A 6000-nucleotide genomic window follows, 5' to 3' on the forward strand; every position below is an offset into this window, starting at 1 on the left:
TTTTAAAATAAAAGAAGCTACTAGTAGTATAACATTTTAAAAATGAAGTTCTAATAGAACTCTTCTTAACATAATAAGATTTAAAGTCACAAATAAAATTCTATGTCTATTAAATTCTAGTGCTGTAATTTTGTTTTAGCGTTTCTCCCAATCTAGCAGATTTCATTGTACAGTATTTTAACCTTTTAAGTTTTATTATTATCTTATCGAGTTTTATTTTCTAATATTTATATAGTATATTAACTTAAAATTGCTTTAAGTGAGGGTTCCCTTAAGAAAAATAGAGTACTAAAGAACATATTTCTCTTCTTTTTGCTATTTTTTTTTAAAATTAACAAAATACGATTACACTACTTTATTAAAAAACCCGAAATTAAAATTTTATTGAACTGCTTTATATTGATTGCTTTAGATTTACAAGCTTAGCTATTACGCTCGGATCAAAAATGCACAACGTATCAACGTTTAGTAAAGCTACTCTCGCTAAAATATAAAAACATCAAAAATCAGAAAGTTTTATATATCTCTCTTGCTAGCATTGCAAGTACTTTTCAGTTCTGAAGTTAATAGTAGTTGCTCGCTTAGTAGCACGTTCAACTCTGCGAGTTCTTTATGGCAGTTAAGTAATTTTTCACAGTCTGAGTAATAGTGCAAACATAAAAAAATGTAAATAAATCTTTATTAGCAGTAACCAAAAGAGAGTATTAACAAAGATCGCACCTTCGTCATAATAATCTATTTCTTGCAAAATTTTTAAATGATCGACTTCCTATTAAATTTAATTGTAAGGCTTTATTAAATGGAAAACAAGCTCTATGTAAGTTTTGCTTAATATAACTTTATACTCTAAACAATATGATGGTGGAGCTTTTACTACTTTACTTAAATTCCTCATAACAACTTGAAAAGAACTACTGCTGAACCTGCACTATTATTTGATCTCTTTCTTTTGGAAAATACTAGTTTGGCTTTTAAGAATAAATAATATTTTACCGTTGTGTAATTTTCAACTTTTTCGGTCTCTAAATTGTTTAACATATTATATCCTTGTGATTCCAATCTTGAGGTATACAGAGAAAATTAGTATTGCTTTTACAGAAAAAAACTTAAATGAAGATTTTCTTACTCTTCTTGCAACTCAGTTTTTTCCAATACTTCTTCTTTATTAATAAATAATTACTTAATAATAGCTTTTATTATAATATCTTACCATTATTACTTAATTCCTCTTCATAAATATTTGAGGGAGAGACTTCCCTATTTTAAATGTTTTAATTTTAGCTGTTTATCATTATATTGTTCTGTAATATCAAAAGTAATTATTTACGGGACGTCAGTGGTATTGAGATGAGAGTTACTAGAAAGACCGTCTGAAAATAAGTCAGTTATGTACCAAAGTCTTAGTGTTAAGTAAAAATAATAGTAATTGTTTCAAGTAATATGGTAACATCTTCAGTTTAATAACTTTTATAATGATAATCAAGATGACTTATTATAGTCGATTTAGTTTATTACTACCAGTAATTAATTACTTTTTTTTGATTAATAACGCTTACGGTCCTTAGGCCTTGTCAGTAAAAAATTTTTTTCCAAATACGTTAGATTGGTAGATACCCTTTCTCGGTTTTCAAATCCAAAAGCAGGGAACCTAAACCAATTTTTTTCAAATACTTCTATTACCTGAAGAGACCGTTTCTCAAAGGATATTTTCTACCTAATTTTTGGTGGTTTCCTTATTGAAGGCGCGAGTTCAAAATTTAAGTGTTCTTTCGCGCTTTGTTCCATTATAGTTTAGCGTAACCAACAGTTAGAATTTGAACATTGGCTATTATCAATGTATAATGAAACAAAAAATTAGGTTGCGAAACAAAGCCTATATTTAAAAAAATATAAAAAATTGGTATGCTTCTAGATTTACACTAGTAAAATTAACTTTACATGTTTACCCGCATATAAAAAGTTGAAAGTTTCTGTTTTCTTTCTTTTGTTTAAATAATAATTTGTTTCTTAATTTTTATGCACCCCCAACATTTTAGGTATAAAAAAGCCATGAAAGTAAGTGATAAAATAGCACTGATCAATAAATATTTTGTTTATCTTAGAATTTTTTTTTTTTTTTATTTCTTTAGTAAAATAACTATTTGCTTTTGATGTTCTATTTATTTTTTTAATAATATTATATGATTTTCGAGAGGCTTCCAGCGTATTGTTCCCTTCTGCTGTTAGCACCTTTTCGTTAATATATGCAGCTAAAGTTAACTCCCTGTTAAATGGCTTTATTATCTCATTATTTACTAATATAAAACTTTTGTCAATTAATAATTTGATGTTAATTGTTAGCATCAGCTTTTGTTCTGGCCTGCTTCTTGCATGGAGCAGCGTCGTTGGGCTAGTGAAATTGATAAATTATAACCTATAGTTTTTGTACTGGATAATTGTTATATTTCGGTCATTAGAGTAGATAGTGTCGGTGCACTAAAATAACACACATCTCAAATTATAACATGACGTTCATTGAAGAGTAAGTTATTCACTAACTCCTTAAGTGAGGGATAATTGATAGAACAAGACGACGAAGACTTGTAGGTTAGCATTTTTCCCATTGAAATTTTCAAATTTGTTACCTCAGCAAAGGGTTTGATGCTTTTAAACCATGTAGTTACCTTTAAAAGACAGTTATTCTCTCACAAACTCTTTTTTTACTAGGGTCCCCGGTTAAAAAATAAAAAATAGTTGCACCGGTTACTTTCAATAGTAGTTTTTAAGAGATTGAATGTATCAGAATTTTGTTTCTAGGAGAAGTTCGTATGAATCCGCAATATTGAGATTGCGCGACAATTCTCTAACCACTGAGCTGCGGTGACAACTCACATCTTCTGTCGATAAATTACGTATTCAACTTTTGTTAGAACGTATTATACTTGCTTAAAGATTCTGTAAATTATTTTGTTTTTTTCTAATTTTTATTTTAAAGGACTACCTCTCGGAAAGTCTTCAACCAACGGTTACTATGTTAAGGCGCGTGTTTTACAAAAGCCCTTACTAAGAAGAGCTCAAGCTTAGCTTTCATACTTACTAGTACCTAATGATTTATATAGTAAACACATTTTTAGATGCGAACGGTCAGAGGTCATCCGAATGAGTACATGTTACTAATATTCAGATAACCATGCGATTTTAGCTAAACTTTATGCTAATGTTATGATTTTTCAATTGTCCTGTTGAAAGTCTTGGGTTACATCGCTCATTATGCAGCTTTTTCTTCCTTGGCCTTCGAACTTTGCTACTAGCTCTGGATAGAAGTAGTTTCCAGCATAACTTAGTTATTTACATATAAGAGTTCATTCATATTCTGCTTGTTTCAATAGATACTTCTATGCGTATTCCAAGGAACTGCTTCGAAAGGCAGTGCTAGTACTCAACGCGAACCTTTTAATTTTGCAAGGTTATTTAGCCTTTTGGTTTCGAGGCAACAAAGTCAACATTAAGTTCAAACAAGTCTCGTTAATGAACACAAAAAAAAGGAGCCAGTCCAAGGTATGTTATTAATCATTCGTGTTTGCTGTATTTTACAGGTAAGATAAAACCTGCTAAAGGACTTTACCCAACTTGAAGTTTTTGCCGGTTTTAAAAGTTGTATCTTTCGACACGACGAGTTAATGACCTTGAATTTCCCGCTGTATGAAGCAACTCCTGGAACAGAGCTGAACTTTGGAAGGTGCCATAATCACAACTTTAAAGATTGGTAGGCATTACAATAGCCCATGTTTTACCTGTACTAGCCAAAGAATTAAGTAAGACTCTTTTGAGTTGTGGAGGTAACATGACCCGAGACAGGTGTTTTTGTGTTCACATTGCATCCCTCCAACGAGTGGCAACCTTTTGAGAACCCAAGATCGAAATCATCAGGCTCCCACGAGGCTACCGTCCAAGTGGGACAAGAATTTTATACATAGGCACGATCTTTTCGTGCGCTTGTACGCGATAAACCTGAGGACGAAACAGGAATCCTTACGTCCATGAAAAGTATACAATGCTGGACGAAATTCAAAAGATGTGGTTAACGGTTTGATTTCGATGCTACCACTGAAAGCCCGACCTATCGCAGTTGGCTGTTTAGAAGAGTATGAGTCTCAGACAGCATTAGTCGCTGCGATCACATCCCAGCAAAGGAGGCCCGCGCGCAGGCAAGCGTCAAGGGTGAGATTAAAGCACCTAAAAGTTGAGGCACACAGCGCCAGCACAGGAGCGAGCCCCGCGCAAAGGAAACGAAGTTCCTATCTCTTGTACGGGGCTTTCAACCACTTAATTATCAAAATGACCCGGAAAAGTTCAAAAATTGTGCTTCTACCCTATTGAAAGTGATACAAGATAAGATAAATGATTGGAAACTTCTTGCATTCTTTCAAGGTAGAGACACTGAAGTAAGTACAAAGACGTTGACTAGGTTTGAACTAGCTTATTGGAGTAGGATGTTTTAGCGGTGAAACTACAACTTTGAAGAAAGAAGGTAAACTTAAGTTAGCAACGATTAGTTTAAACAAGGTTATTTAGCCGAATGTTATATCATCGTAAAGACGAGCACGTAGTATCTTAACACAGCTCGAACCGTACGTCATGAAACCCGTAACTATGAGTAAAATTGTTAGAGATCTTAAGTAATACAGAACTTGCCTAATGGTTTATGCTATACTTTGGTTTTTCCCATTATTAAGAGCAGTTATTTCTAACAGGGGAAATAGTGCTATTTCTGTTGCTACTTTCATACTCTCCAAGGTACACCACAAGCTTCATAACATTAGAACCGAGAAGTTTAACCATGTTCATGTTGGTTGTGTTTATCAATTCTTTTGAGTTTTGCTTACTTGAATATTTCAGCTAACTCCAAAAATGATAACCAGTTAGTTTCCTCAGCGTGCAATCTTTTCTTTGATGGGGTCCGCCGTGAGGGATCGCCTACACAAAGGCAGATGAATTTGTGGAAGTCTCCAAAAAGTTCGGCGGAGACTAACACAATGCATAGCCGCTAACTTCATTATTCTTTATTCAATCCTTCCTGCTAGAAAAAAAGCAATAGATTATTACTTATTACACGGCAATAACAGAGTCAAGGTTAGAAGGGCGATTGTACATTTCTCGACCACTTGTCAATACTCGGAAATAAGCACGAGATTACTACACAACACGAAGGAGTGTCCCGATTTGAACTATGGTCAAAATTGGAAACCAAGATTACTTCCTACTCGATTAAAAGGTAGTTTAGTAGTAATCTTTCAACTTGGAAGATTATAAGAATCTTTGTCATTGTACTCTACTACTAGAGTTTTAATAGAGTTTTACTTCAGTAGAACAAAACTAGTTATCACTTTAGGAATGATAATTTGATCCTTCTACCAAAGTAGAACGAAAAAAGAGATAAAAGTTTTGTGCCCCCTCTTAGGCATCGAAGTAGGTATAATGATTTACAATTTTGCCTAATGGAGTCAGGTGATTATTAACGTACTACGTGTTGAATAATCACCGTAAGGCTATGTCTCCTACTCGAACCAGTTCCTTGTTTAGCTCCCTCGTGTCGGATAAGGACCGTCAAAGAAGGAAACATGAACTCGTTTTATCCTCCTTTCTCGTTCAATTAAATCAACGACTTTAAAAACGTTACTCAAATTAAAAATATTGACTTAAGCACTAACTCACGATCTCCTTTTACTACTCCACCTTGGTGGGGAATACGGCCTAAAAGTGTTTTAAGAAGCCGTATTATCATTTCCCTGCTAAATTAAACCTTTGTACACGTTCTAAGGTTAACGGAACGCCCTTTTTAAACCACTCACACTATAAATTTTGTCCAACTGTTTACTCCGAGAGCACGAGATAGGCTAATGAACCTTCCTCTCGAGAGTAAAACCTGTATATTAGGAATTATTAGAATTTCTTACGAGGACAGGTTAAAAGTAATCTTGACCTATTAGATTCAAGGCGCTTAGTATAAAAAGTGAGCCT

This window comes from Zophobas morio, unplaced genomic scaffold (genome assembly GCF_036711695.1).
Source record: "Zophobas morio isolate AGI-343-1 ecotype UQ-CSIRO unplaced genomic scaffold, CSIRO_AGI_Zmor_V1 ptg000037l, whole genome shotgun sequence".
In the NCBI taxonomy this organism is placed as follows: domain Eukaryota; kingdom Metazoa; phylum Arthropoda; class Insecta; order Coleoptera; family Tenebrionidae; genus Zophobas; species Zophobas morio.